This window comes from Schistocerca americana, chromosome 10 (genome assembly GCF_021461395.2).
Source record: "Schistocerca americana isolate TAMUIC-IGC-003095 chromosome 10, iqSchAmer2.1, whole genome shotgun sequence".
NCBI classification, from domain to species: Eukaryota; Metazoa; Arthropoda; class Insecta; order Orthoptera; family Acrididae; genus Schistocerca; species Schistocerca americana.
The window spans coordinates 75,441,829-75,457,809 of NC_060128.1; positions in this window are offsets into that span (position 1 = coordinate 75,441,829).

Consider the following 15,981-nt stretch of genomic DNA (forward strand, 5'->3'; position numbering starts at 1 on the left):
ACGCTTCCCAATAAATGTAAGGTTGTCTGACCTGAGAATAAACATCGTTCCAGGAAGCTGACATCCATACCAATACGCAGCAGCAATTTGTTGTCGGCGTGGTTTGTCGTTCGTCGTCAGATGTTGCAGACTTTGCACTCTGTAAGCACACAGACGAAGACGCTGGTGAACTACACGATGCAACGTTGATCGAGGTACATCACGTTGCCTTCATGCTTGACGAATTGACTTACGTGGGCATCTGAGAAACGTTCGTCTGATGTACACCACTGTCTCTTCTGAAACTCCATAACGTACACCGCCAGAATGTTTCAGAACACTTCCTGTTAGAAATTTCCTATACTATTCCTTGTTTTCAAATCAGGTGTATCACGTTCATACACTAAACGATAATCTAATAATCGGCGACTTTGTTTCTGCAATCCACGCTACTGCTTGCACGTGCTGCTGTGGAGTCGCCATTTTCACTTCATACGACCATGCTGCACTTGGCACTTGTGACGTGGCAATATAAATTTTTTGAGATGCTCTACAATGTGGTGCATTTTTCATTGTATCTACTGTGCTTTTCTCTCCTGGGTCCTTGGAATCAGGGAGGTTTGAGTGGGACACCCTGTATTTTGACTGGACAACGTCTGGTCAACCTACACTATGTCTTTCTCCTTACTGTCCAGATTTAGCTTCCTCGGATTTTCATTTATTTGGTCCCCTCAAGGAGGCATTACGGGGATAAAAATTCAGCATTAACAAGATGGTCAAAGTATCTTTGGGGAAAATGGCTCAGCAGTAAGACAAATAGTGCCTTGAATCAAGTGTCAATATTTTTAACACTCTGCAGTCTCCAATATCCTGCTCACAAACCATCAGAACCATTCTCAGACGGTCTGTATTATTCCGCAGTACTCAAAATTGGGAACCATTTGAAGACAAGGACTGAGTAAGACATGGCACAAACAAGTTAAGGGGACCACACAGAGGTTCATTTCGAAAAAAAAAAAAAAAATATCGATTTTCGATTTTCATCGTATTTCGGTAGATTAAGATTTTATTGGAGTACTCTGAAAAGGATTTTGCTGAAAAAAGGATTTTGGTATGTACTCAGGCTTTATAGTGTTTTAAGGATTGTCCGTTCAAGTTCATATAAGAACGTAGCATTTTATTTCCAAAGTGTAATAAATCTTTGTTTTCAAACAGCAGGGTGATCGCATTACAAAACTGAATTTTTTATTTGCCCATCAAGTGGGCTTTTGGTGGAAATGACACACCACCAACAGCATGTTGTCCACGAGAGCGGGCGGGGGGAACGGAAGAGAACAAGTTGTTCTTCGATTGGTATGTACTCAGGCTTTATAGTGTTTTAAAGATTGTTCATTCAACTTCATATAAGAATGTAGAATTTTTTTCCAAAGTGTAGTAAATATTCGTTTTCACACAGGAGGGTGTTCGCATTACAAGTTGGCAAATTTTATTTGCCCATCAACTGGGCTTTTTGTGGAAATGACACACCACCAGCAGCATGATGTCCACGAGAGGGGGGGGGGGTGGGGGGGAAGAGGACAAGTTGTTATTCTATTGGTATGTACTCAGGCTTTATAGTGTTTTAAAGATTGTTCGTACAAGTTCATATAAGAACGTAGCATGTTATTACCAAAGTGTAGTAAAACTTTGTTTTCTCACAGTAGGGTGTTCGCATTACAAGTCTGCAATTTTTATTTGTCCATCAAATCAGGTTGTGGAAAGGGGCTAAGAACCATTACTGTTATATATACAAGAACACACACAACTTTATTCCTCAAACCAATGCACAGTTTTCTCTTCAAAACAACAAAGATTAATTCACAGCTGAGTAACTTCTCCAGAATAAGTTTAAATGATTGCTTTTAAAACACCAGGATTTAAAGTAATGGTTGAAGGCCTTAGTTAAGCAAAATTACAATATTTTCTTGGCTAAAGGCTAAGATAATATTTCAGATCAGCTAAGGAAACTCTTTGAAGGCTAAGCATTAACAAATCCCAGCTAAATGCCATATTAAGGAAAATTGAAGTTAATTCTTTGGGAGGCCCAATAAAAATTTTTTCTATGCATAATAAAAGAGAGGATTTAAGGACAAGCTTTTACACAGTACAACAGAAAAACATCTTAAGAAAACTTGACATTTGACTCTCCATCCAAGATTTCATGCTGCGTTCCTTGATACCCCATATGATAGTACTTTTGACAAGAAGCATAGATGCGGTACCAGGAGCGATTCTAGAAGTCGGTCAAGGGAGGGGCTAATGGTTGTGATGGTGGTGATGGAGACTGGAATATCGCTTCACAAAAGGAGAGTTTGGGTTCTCTACTGACAAACTGGTAAAATTTAGTGTTGCTTAAAGTAGTTTTTGGTAACTGTTTTAGAGTTCAGGGTAAAAAATGTGTTTCAATAAATAATAAGACTCATATTTTAAGTTAAATGATATTTATTGGTTTTGATAGTAAGCTATTTTTCACACTTATTCTTTTGTTAAAATGTGTTTGAAATACATTGCAACCTATATAGCTACATAATTATTAAAGAAAATGATTGAATCTGTTGGAGTAATATATTCGCTGATTTCTGAAGTCATTTTATCCAGCCTGATATCATACACCATGGGGAGGGGGACTATAGCCTCCATAGCCCACCCCCTCCCCCGCTGCCACCGCCCCTGTGCGGTACTGAGCCAAATGCTTTTCGGAAACCAAGAAATACTGCATCTACCAGGTCGCCTTGATCCAAAGATTTCAGTATGTCATGTGAGAAAAGTGCGAGTTGTTTCACATGATCGATGTTTTCGAAACCCATGCTGGTTGCCATTGAGGTCATCATTCTGTTCGAGATACCTCATTATGTTTGAGCTCAGAATATGTTTTAAGATTCTACAACAAATCGATGTCAAGGATATACGGTAGTTTTGTGTATCGCTTCAACTACCCTTCTTGTAGATGGGTGTGACCCATGCCTTTTTCCAAGAACTGGGCACGGTTTTTTGTTCAGGTGATCTATAACATATTATAGTTAGCGTGGAGTCTGACAGGGTTTTCATTGGTGCTCGGAGATTTGTTCAATTTCAACGATTTCAACTGTTTCTCAACATCACTGAGACTAATGCTTATTTCATTCATCGTTTCAGTGGTATGAGGATTAAATTGGAGGAATTATTGCGGGTTTTCCTCTGTAAAGGAACATTTTAAATCGGAGTTAAGCATTTCAGCTTTTGCTTTGTTACCCTGAATATCGGTTCCTGTGTCATTGGCTAGGGACTGGACACTAACTTTGGTGCCACTAACAGCCTTTAGATATGACCAGAACTACTTTGGATTTTGTGAAATGTCATTTCAGTATTCTGCTATGGTATTCATTGAGTGAGGTTCTCATAGAGAGAAATTGGAAATGTGTCATTCGACAATCTCAAAGAACCGCTGAAGACATAACGAAAAAGAGACGGATCGAAAGTAAGAATATGAAAAACATGAAAAAAAGAAAGAAAAACGGGTCATTGCATCGGACTCTCTTGCGGAGGATCTGTTTTCAATTCTCAGTACTCTGCTTCCACGAAATTTTTACTGGGTGAGAGGACTGGAACGAGTTGCACCCACCCCTTGATACCAACTGAGGAACTACTTGAGTGAGTAGTAGCGGCTCCCATGTGTAAAAAAAGTAGTCTACAACAGCCACGAGAGCCGTGTAATGACCCCATGTTCCTCCATACCGCATCGTGGAGGAGGGGGGGTCAACTAACCTCTCTCGTTGGCGTATTACGGAATCCGAATGACGTGACGTGGCCAGTGTCTGATACAGAAAAACCTCAAGAAGGGGGCGCTAAAGATATCTTCAGCTACCTTTACTTTTACCGTAATGAAAAATAATCAAGTCACATGCAAAGTTTAATTATCGAATAAACAGTCTATTCGCACTAAAAATCCAACGCTAGTAGACTTAGCACTAAAACACACGATCACACCCCGTGTATTTCGAATATCACTAAGCACAACACTGATTGAAGTCCATGGTAATAGCCAGTAATCGCAGTTGTTCACTTTTATCACTTCCAAGTTATCGCAACGACTGTAGCTTTTAGAAGTGGCAAAAAATAACGTAACTGATAGAAAGAACCGGTTACTGAAAACTAACGGTTACTGCGATAACCGTTCCTCTGATACAGGCAGTTATTTCAATAACTGTTTAATGTCAACAGTGCCTCGCGCCATCTGTTGACCGAAGATCGTACTACGCTTTCCCGTCAACTCATCGGAGAACTGGGTAGGAACTAAGGAGAGGATAGACTATTTGGAAGGCGTTCTATAGGCCATGGGAATAACTGTGAGATTGCGCGCCATCTGTTGATAAGAACTGTGTACTATATCGTGCGCCTTCGTTACTTTTAGCACAAACAATTAAATAAGATTAATGTCCGAGCGGTGGCTGATAGGAGCTGTAGTACAGGCATTAACAAGTACGGTCGCTCCCTTAAGCCACCGCCTCATATGTCAATTTAGCTTGGACGGGTAGTATAAAGAGAGGTACCATAAGGAATTCGAGCGACTATGGAAATAACTGTCAGAGAGAGGTATTTTCCTCTGGCAGTTATCGTTATTGGCTCACAGTTCTCGCTCCCTGGCAGTTATCGGACTACCATTACAAGTAACCTGGTAGTTGGTAACGGAATAACTGTGTGTCTGTGTTCCTGATACAGTGACTCCAGTCTTAGACCCCGGTGATATTACAGAGACGATAGTTACTGGAGCGAACAAATATTTACGTACTTCTTCGGAAATAGCCGCTGGCCGTCGCGAATGACAAATAACATGTCAGAACGTATAACACAATACAGTGGAATATAATAATTATTGTCCTCATCATTTGTCAGGAGATTGTCAAAATATGTGAATATATCACAGTAACTGCTAATATTTACAGAATTGATGCACTGTCAGAATAAAACACAGATACGCACTTTCAATAAATTTATCATACACAGAATACCCAATCTTGACTGTTGCAACCAAGTGCTGTCAAAACTGAAATATAGCAGAATTTTACCTAAGTTGGTCTATCAGTCTCTGTTACGATATTCATCTACAGAGTAGAAGGACCGGTCAATGGAAGCGTCTGATTCCACCCGTCTGCTTCGACGTAAAGGTGTTGTGGTGTGTGAATTTCATTACGGCACGGTGTTTATGAGTTGGTTCTTGTGTGTGTCGATCTAGGTTGCAGTGCCGGAATTTGCTGGTGGTAATTATTATTTTTTTTCTAGCTGTTATGTTTTGTGTATTTATGAAATATTGAATGTGATTTAATTTATGTAGGGATGATTGATTTGTGGACTTTTGGGATTGTGGTTTTATTTTTCGCAGTTGTAGGTGTTGGTTTTTTGGCATCAGTAGCTGTGGTGGACCTATATAGGTCACCGGAAATAACTGATTCCCATTTTCATAGTTGTATGTGCTGATGTTTTAGTATCGTCATCTGAGGTTGACCTATGTAGGTCAAGGGAAGTGTCCGATTCCAATTTTCGTACTTTTAGTTGTGGGTATTGGTGTTTTGGTATGGTCACCTATAGTTGACCTATATTGTTCAAGGGAAGTGTCTGATTCCTGCAGATTTTTGTTGGTGTAGCAGAATGCTGTATTTTTTCTTTTTCCTCTTCATTTTGTGTTTTGGGATCATAGTGTTTTTTTTACTAGCTTGTCCTCCCTCTAAAACCCCCAACTTCCCGCAGTTGTCCTGTTGATTTCATTGTATTTTTGGTGGGAAATGTTATTGTATTATTTATATGTATCTTCGTGTTTGTTGCCATGTGTACGTAGTAACGTCATAGACACACTTAAAATAGCTATTTCCGGCATATTGATGACGGGTGGAATCAGACACTTCTGTATCAAATAGTCTTTCAAACACACTGTAAACCGTGCTTTATCTGAAACCAAGTTTTTAATGGTTGCTGACTTGCTGGTAGTTTATTGAAAATGCATGTTCCTGAATATTGGACCCCTTTTGGACCAAGGTAAGCGATTTTAGGTCTTTATGTAGATTGCTGTTCCCATTTCTAGTACTGATATTATGTATTGAGCTATTGGTTGGAAATACTTGTAACAAATTTCATTAAGGAATAAATATACTAGGAAGCAGTGGTTAGAATACAAAGTTCCTTGAACAGGTTCCTACATGATGTTCTTGAATTGATATCACAAACGATTTTTATTACACGCTTTTACATGCGAAAAACTTTTGCCACGTTTGATAAGCTACCACAGAATATGCTCCCTTATGAAATAATAGAATGAAAAAATGTGGTATGCCCTTCCCAACTGAATTTATTATCGAGTTGTAGTCCCAGAAATGTAACACTGTCAACCTTTTCGATCTGCATGTCTTCATATGTTATAAACATGCTGTAGCTGGAGAAATTGAGCAGTTTCCAAATCTGACATAAAACTTGGATTAGCGTACTCACACTTTCCCCAATAGGACTAGCTTTTACAGCACAAGAGTAAACGAATCTGTCACATTACGCATATTTTTTGTTGTATTACAAGGCTGTACAATTTATTCTGTTATGTGAGCAGCACAAGAAATTAAGCTTCTAATTTAACCTACAGTACTAACTTTACATATTACTTCATACTTAAAAAGGCATGTTGTTAACATTTTACTTAAACAGTGCTTGGGCGAAGTTCCGCGTACTTTCTGTCGCAGGTGCGAAGATAATATTTCTAATAGCGACCGATAACCTACAAACATATAATCTGAAACACTAATAATCGTTCTAACATCAACTAAAATGTGCCCGGAGTTAATAAGCTGAGGTTATGACACGATTCATACGACATTCCTGCTATTTCACACTACTCACAGTTATACTGATAACTAAACTGATGGATTCCAACTATGTCGTTATTTAACTGTCGGAGTTATCGGTGTTCGCTAGCGAAAAATAACTTGGCAGTTATTAATAACCGTTAACGACAACGGTTATCAAAGAATAACTGGAACTGTGATAACGGCTACTCCAGAATAACCGTTTGGCCCACCTCTAGTAGCTTTCAAACTGACTACCTGGCAGCGACACTTTATGTGGCTGTGATTGTTTAGAGAACATTCGCTGCCAGAATGTCCGCTTCCAGACTTTTATGTAGTGTGAACAGAAATACCTACTGTGAAACCGACAAGCCAATATGTACATTACGACGCTTTATATAAAGGCGAGTTTCCAATAATGACGTCATCCGGCAATTTACGTGTGTGGAACTCTTATTGTCGATTCCGTTCCTTTCTAGTGCATTCGATGTTTTTAATGCATTCCTATGTTACAATTCGTTTTTATGAATCTTCTCGAAAGTCACTATTACCGGGGATAGACACATCAATAGTTTCCCATACCTTACTCGTATTACGAGTTAGGTATGGGAAACTATTGTTACATTATTAGTAAAAATATTGTTAACGAGTCTCTATGAATCACTATTATTAATACTTCGAAATCAACTGGTAACTCTCACTCTTGAGAAATCTTCACACTTGCACTCGCTACAACTAGGACTTTTTACTTATTCATTCTTGTCTTAATATTTCTCCTGCTGAATGTAAACTACCTTCCTATTCGGCGAATAGTCCGTATTTACAACGCTACGTATCGAAAAGTTCTCTGTAGCAGAAAACAGTAGCATTTTCGCGACATATCTCGAACAACGTATGGAGGTCGCTTGAATGGCCGCGACTTTTCTCGTAGGTATGTGTTAGCTCTGCCAGACAGGAATGTATAAAATACGTTGTCGCGAAAGCGCGTACTACGTGGGAAAGTACAGCTACTCGCTTCAGTCGAGTCGACTGGCGAAAGAAACGAACTAGTGGCGTGCTTGTGAGAGGCGGGGGCGGCGCGGGTGGCAATGTGTGCGACCCTGCAAGGGGGGAACAATCATATTTTACTCTTTCATGTGTTATATGTATGGTAGTTTATGTTTTCTCTTTGATGTTTGCTATGTAACATTGCTGAATAAATAGTCTAAAAATGTGTGTTCCTGGCAATATGGTGTATTGTGTACTTGATTAAAAGGTCAACTTTATAATCTCACAGAGGACTAATTAGAGTCAGTATCTAATAGGTTATGGGCCCAGGAGGGATCAGTGAACTTTGCATACCAAAGAAATAAACTGATAAATCAAGGTTACATAATTTTCGCGTGTGTTCAACGCGTTGTTGTCGTATTTTCTTTTTGAAGAGAAACTTTCAAGATTTATTTATTTAATTATCTGAACGTATTGAAATTGGCTTTGGGTGGACAATCACTGTTTAATTTTGAAAAGTTGACCGGTATGACAAACTACAACGACTGGAAATTCACGATGGAAATGTGCCTGAAACATGAGGGACTAAGGGACACAATTGCTGGCACTGACGAAGATGAGAAGAATGTACAGAAAGCATTATCAAAATTGTTTTCTGTAAATTCAACTGTGTATCCAAATCTTCGTGGAGCAACGGCTGCTAAAGAAGCGTGGCAAAATTTACAATCTGCATTTGAAGATAAGTTTGTCTAGTTATATTGGGCTGTTACAATTCAATTCAATTCAATTTATTAGCGTCCTTGTAGTACGTCATCGAAATGATATAGGACTTGTCAATAAACATTACAATTTAAAATACATATACATGAAAATTTGTAATTGAATTTACATGTCACTTAGACATTACAATTTTAATAGAACTTTTAGAACATTAACATAAAAATACACAAGTAGGATAACAATGTACAAAAAAAAAAAAAAAAAAAAAAAAAAAAAGTTAGTGATTCTCACATCAAAGATTATTTACATTCTTACATTAACAGTTTCACACTTTTATAGAAACAGCAAGTATTTAAATGTGAGCAATTACACATATTTAGTATGTCAGGGAAATATTAACTGCGCTTTTATTGTCAACGATTCACAAACTCTTTAATACTGTAAAAACTATTGCTTAATAACATGTTTTTTAATTCTCTTTTAAATATGTACAGTTTTGGTATTATTTTTAGTTCTTTGGGGAGAGCACTGTAGAGGATTTTGGGTTGGTATAGTACACTTTTGTGATACATAGCTGTTTTATGAACTTCTCTGTGGAAATCATTCCTATTCCTTGTTTCGTAGTTGTGAAATTCTCTGTTTAATGTAGAAAATTCCTCGTGTTCTTTTAAGAAACATATGCTTTCATATATGTATAAAGATGGTAGTGTGATGATTTTTAATTCTTTGAAAGCTTGCCTACAAGAGTCTCTATATCCTATACCTTTTATTATTCTGACTGCCTTCTTTTGTAGTCTAAATGAGTGTTTTGTTAGACTGATGTTCCCCCAAAACTGTACGCCGTATCTTAATAAACTGTGCATGAATGAGAAATAAACACATAACACTGTTTTAATATTACATGAGCTTTTAAGCATTCTAAGTATATAACATGTTTGACTTAATTTTTTGTTCAATGATATTACATGCTTTTCCCATCTTAAGTGTTCATCAAACCATACTCCCAAGAATTTAGTGTATGATGCTTGTTCAATCTTACACTTACCCAGTTCTACTGTAAGGTTAGTTTTTATTTTATGTGTAATATGTCTGAAGTTGATCCACGTTGTTTTTTTGGCATTCACAATGAGTCTGTTTTCATTAAACCATCTGTCTGCTTCGTCTGTTGCTAATGTGACTTTTTCCTGTAAGTCAGCTTCACTATTTGCTTTAACAAACAAACTTGTATCATCAGCAAACAGTACTGCCTCTGCTTCAGATAGATGACTTGGTAGGTCATTGATAAATATTAAAAACAGTAATGGCCCTAATACAGATCCGTGGGGTACTCCATACAAAACTCTCTCGAATCTTGATGAATATGTCCTATCTGCCTGGCTTATCTCCACCTTCTGATACCTGTCTGACAGATATGATTCAAACCATTTGTGGGCAACTCCACGTATCCCATAGGCATATAACTTCCTAAGCAGTAACTTATGGTCAATGACATCAAAGGCCTTTGATAAGTCTAAAAACAATCCACAATTTAATTCCTTTCTGTTTATGGAATTTAGAACAAGTTGCAAAAAATTGAAGATAGCTGTTTCAGTTGATTTATTTTTACGGAAACCATTTTGCGCATTAACCAATATTCTATTCTTAATAAGAAATTTGTATAGTCTCTGATACATTATCCTTTCTATTATTTTTGAGAAACCTGACAACATTGATAAAGGCCTAAAGTTACTAACATCATATTTATCACCATTCTTGTAAAGTGGCTTTATAGTAGACATTTTAAGTTTTGATGGGAACAACCCTGTCTTAAAAGATTCATTTATAATTTCAGTGAGATGCGAGGCTATGTTTCTTGCACTTTGCTTAATGACTTTGTCAGGAATCCCATCACACCCACATGACATTTTATTTTTTAACTTATTTATAGCATTTAGTACCTCTGAATCAGATACTGGATAAAGGAACATTGTCATGTCATTCATGGGGATTTTTACCTTGCTATTGGAATTGCATTTAGTTTTAATTAAATTTATGGCTATATTTGTGAAATGTTCATTAAATATGTTGGCAATCTGAAGTGGGTCCTTAACAGTTTTACCCCCACTTTTAATGACAAAGCTGTTATCTTTTCTTTTGTGTCTACCTATATTTTTATTTATTACCTCCCAAGTTGACTTCATTTTGTTGTTACCTTTCTCAATATAGGTATCATTATCAAGCTTCTTAGCTGCAATTATTACTTTCTTGTACAGGCTTCTATAACATTTCACATGTGCTTTCAGTACTACATTCTTCCTGGCTGATTTATTTAACTTTCTGAGAGTGTCTGATGACTTTCTAATCCCCTGTGTAACCCATGTTTTGGTTTTATGTTTAGTTTTGACTCTTTTTATAGGAAAGGCAACATCGAGGCAGTGTTTGTAGCTTTCAAGAAATGAGTCAAACTTTCTGTTGACATCACCACTTGATTCACTACCACAGTTGTTATTTTCCAGAATGTAATTAAAAATTCTTATGCTGTCATCATTTATAAATCTCCTTTCTCTGTAATTGTTATTGATAACAGGGTCCTTGTAAGATGTGACATTTAAACTCAATTTGATACCCTTGTGATCCAAGAAACCAGTGTCAATTACTTCAGTGTTATATTCACACTTGTCCTTGTTTATAAATACTTGATCTATTATAGTTTCAGACATATTTCCGCATCTGGTAACTTCATTTACAGTTGCGATCATATTATGACACAAAAACAGATTGCACAGTTGCTGTTGTTTACTACAATCATTCTTAAAGTTAACATTAAAATCACCAAGAACAATTACATTATGTTTAAGTTCATTCAGCAGTCCCTCAATGTTTTCCATAAAAATGGCAAAGTTGCCCAGTGGTGATCGGTACACACACACACAATAGTAATTTTTAATTTGGTTAGCTCACATATACTGTATTCAAAATCTTTTTCTATGCATTTTAGTTTACATTTAATTTCTTTTGATTCTACCCCTGTCCTAACATAAATACATGTCCCACCCCCTTTGTGGTTGATTCTACAAAATTTGCTAATCATTTCAAAATTTGGAATAATTATGCTAGACGCTTGCATTTCTTTTACCCAGTGCTCACTTATGCATAGTATGTTAATGTCTTTTAGATAGTCAGTTAATAGAACTTCTGCCGGCCGAAGTGGCCGTGCGGTTAAAGGCGCTGCAGTCTGAAACCGCAAGACCGCTACGGTCGCAGGTTCGAATCCTGCCTCGGGCATGGATGTTTGTGATGTCCTTAGGTTAGTTAGGTTTAACTAGTTCTAAGTTCTAGGGGACTAATGACCTCAGCAGTTGAGTCCCATAGTGCTCAGAGCCATTTTTTTAATAGAACTTCTATTTCAGCCAATTTACTTTCTAGTCCTTGCACATTTTGGTATACAACTGTTAAAGTTTCATATAGTGGATTTGCTGCACTATTTACCTTTGTACTTTCTTGTTGCTGACACTGTAAAGATTCTGCCTTTTCTTCTTCTTCAAATTGCGAAGGTCCCATAAAAAATAGTCACTACGCACAGCAGCTCTTCTTATCCTGAGGCTCTTCCTTTGAGATGTCTGCAGAGCAGCTGATGAGTTTCTGGATCTAATTGAATGGTTCTTGGCTGTTGGTGTGGTTGCAGTCCTAGTTACAAGTGAGCATGAAGCATCGAGAGTGTCGAATGTGCTGACAGCTTCATCCTTGGAGGTTTCAGGTGCACATGAGTTTACACTAGGTTTGTAGGCTTTCTCATCTGAAGAAATTGTTTCCTCTTCAACTCTGCTGGATGTTCCTGACATTTCTGCTGGTACCCCATATTCTACCACTCCTTCAGATACTGGTACCGGTATGTTAGGTATCTCTCTCATCTTAGACGTTTCCTTGCAAATTTCCATTTGCTCAGTTACTGCTATGGTGAGGATACCAGGCAGTTTGTGTTGATCATTGAAATTATTTATTGTTTTCATAATTTGAGCACAGACATACAGTTGTCCTGCTCTATTTAGGAGATCTCCACTGTTTATGAAATGCTGTTTTCTGAAATCTAGCTGGACAAATGTTGAATTTGGGTAGCACTTTGTTATTTTGTGAAGCAGTCTGTTAGTTTTTTTTATTTCTTCGTTAACACGAGATTTCTTAAAAAAATCGTATGGAATGCTGGTTACCATCACATGTACATTTTTGAGCTTTTCGAGCGTCTCTCTTAGCGCTCGTCTTGCTGATAATACATCATTGCAGAGGACGTCTACTCCGCCCCCTAGGATTAGAACACAATCATTTTTCTTTATCTTGATACTCAGATTTTCGCAGTTGTTGACGATCTCTTTCAGTGGAGCATCAGGTTTTATTACGCTAGTAACACTGCATCCTGAGTTATATAGGGTTTCTGCCAGTCTTTTTCCGAGACTGTCGGCAAGTATATGTACAGTAAAAGCATTATTTGTTGTGCTCAAGTCTTCCTAAGTTTTGCAGTCTATTATACGATCTTCTTTCTTTTCACAGTCTCTATGTATTATATTACTAACAGATTTTAACGTTTTGAGCACATTATAGGCTGAGTTGTTAAGTTTTCGCTCGAGGTTTCTGTTAACAGTTGCTTGTATGTTAGGTGAAACGAACTTTTCGGAGGCTTGTTTACTTTCAGTTCTCACGGCACTTACTGCTTCCACTCTCTCTCCGCAAGATCTTATCTCATCACATATTTCCCGAGCATTGTATCTGTTTTGTACAGCGATCTTTTTAGTTGCTTTTAGTTCGTATTTTTTTAAATTTTCGCTCGTTTTTGGAAGAATAGATGTGCTGTAGATTTCGGAGTTTGTGATAAGTGATGATACTCCATTCAATTCACAGTCACGAAGCTTTGCTTTTAGGACTTTTATTGTTCTTTAAGCACTTTGCAATTCATACAACACACTTTGTAACACATTAATTTCACGTCCGGTAGCGTAAGCGACTAACATGGCGTTAAATCCGTTACAACTTCCCTGATCACATTCACATGAAAACACAGTTTTTGCATTAATGAATCTCACACACGCAGAATGTATCCATACTTGTGATTCTAAGCAAAGTCTGAAACCATTTTGCACATTTGAATTACAGATTACACACACGATTACTTTAGAATTACTGTTTTCTTGAGAGAAACTATCACACAGTGCTGTTACTGACGCCATGATGTCAACAATGCTTGATGAATGTACGATTGGCTTCTGAGAAAAATATGGAGGGGTATTTGTCGAAAATTATGTCACTTGCTCAACAAATTCGAAGCATTAGTAAGAAAATGGGCGATGATTTCGTAGTTGCAATTATGCTTAGTGGACTTCCAGCAGATTTCCAACCCTTGATTATGGCAATTGAGAATTCGGGTGTCAAGATTACTAGTGATTTAGTAAGTCAGCGATTAATTCAAGAATCGACGAAACGTCAGTTTGCATCCACAAATGAGACCACAGATTCGGCACTGGTAGCTAGTAAGCAGGACAGTAAACACCAGAAGAGAAATATCCAACGTGATGTGCGAAATATCAAGCCTTTTAAGTGTTATAAATGCCAGAATCCTGGTCATAAGGGGAATGAGTGTAGAGCAAAGAAGAAACCAAATAAATTTTCAAATTCTGCGAATGCAGTGAGTACTGAAAACGAAACTGTGTGAATGGCTTTAACTGCATCTTCGCCTCATAGTGACGGCTGGTTTGTGGATTCCGGGTGTTCACGACACATGACGAATCAGAAAGCCTCGTTCATCACTTTCCAATCGCCCACAGCTGCTAAAGTGACAGTAGCAGGTAACAGCAATCTTCAGGCTATTGGAGAGGGCGATGTTCATCTTCGAGTTACTTGTGACGACAAGAATAAACAGATAACTGCTACTGATGTTGCGTATGTTCCAAGCCTTGCTTACAACCTACTGTCGGTTAGTCAGATGACAAGACGTGGATTGTGTGTATTGTTTGACAATGTGCAGTGCGGTATATACAATAAAAGTGATGTAATTGTTTCTGGAACACCAGTAGCAGCTGCAACTCAAATGAATGGTATGTATCGATTAGGTGAAATGCATCATTACGAAAATGTTGTAGAAATTGACAGTTATGAATTGTGGCATCGAAGATTGGGACATTTGAATCGTGTAAGCATGCATTTATTAAAAGAAAATGTGGCTGATGGACTGCACTGGTCGAACGTCAATTTAGATCCGTGTATTCCCTGCATAAAAGGAAAACAGTTTCGACGACCTTTTCCTAAAACATCAGGTAAAAGAACAAAAGATCTACTTGACATTGTGCATTCTACTGTTTGTGGACCAATGAGCATGGCTTCGTGGGGAGGATCACGATATCTTCTCACTTTTACGGATGATCTGTCAAGAAAATCTTTTGGTTATATGTTAAAATCAACAACAGAAGTCTGTGACACATTCATCGAATTCAAAGCACGAGTAGAAACTGGTCGAAAAATCAAAATACTTCAAACAGACAACGGAAAAGAGTTCGTCAATCTGCGCATGAAGTTATTTTTACAGACGAATGGAATTAAACACGAAACAACAACTCCTTACACGCCAGAACAGAATGGGGTTGCAGATTGAAGGAATTGAACTGGACACACACACACACACACACACACACACACACACACACACACACACACACACACACACACACACACACACACAGGCATTCAATCAATCATTCTTCCCGCGCTCCATAAGTGAATGGAACGGGAAGAAACACTAATTACTCGTACAATGGGATGTACCGCCTGCCAGGCACCTTACTGTAGTTTGTACAGATGTAGATGTACAATAAACCGAGCGTCAATTAAATTATTAATCTTCGTTGTCACAAATGTTTGACTGCTTTTTCTCTCCTCTCGCAGCAATTTCAGCTGTGCTTTTAAGCATACTGCAAAGTTGCGTATTTCGTTGTGGTACAAGAAACCAGTAAGACACCATAAAAGCGGCTCCCAGTTCTCGTTAGTACGCGAGTGCCCAGCTACGAGTTAACAGGTGCAGGACCGCACTTTGCCTGCTGGCGTGTGCGCCGCAGCCTGTCGTAGGTTTCGGCAGAGGACTGCAGGTCGGTTGGGTGACATCGTGGTGTTCACAAAACCTAATGTCGAAGTTTCGCTAAGTCCCAACCAACCACAAACTTTGTCGCATGTTCAGTGCTGACGGGTTCACGTGCCCGGATAACAGGTTCTGTAGCAGGCAGTGTCGCCCGGGCATTCGTGCGCGCGTTGTTACGAACTGTAAACTTGCTCCAACCCATATTTAGTAAGTCGGTTTTGGAAGTGCTGTGTGGTTGATATGTGAGAATGGTTTTAGAAAACATCGTAGCAGATCGTTTTATCGGAGACTATGTGGAAAATTTGGACCAATCTCAGTTGCAAATTGGACTATTTGGAGGTGAGCATAGTGATATTG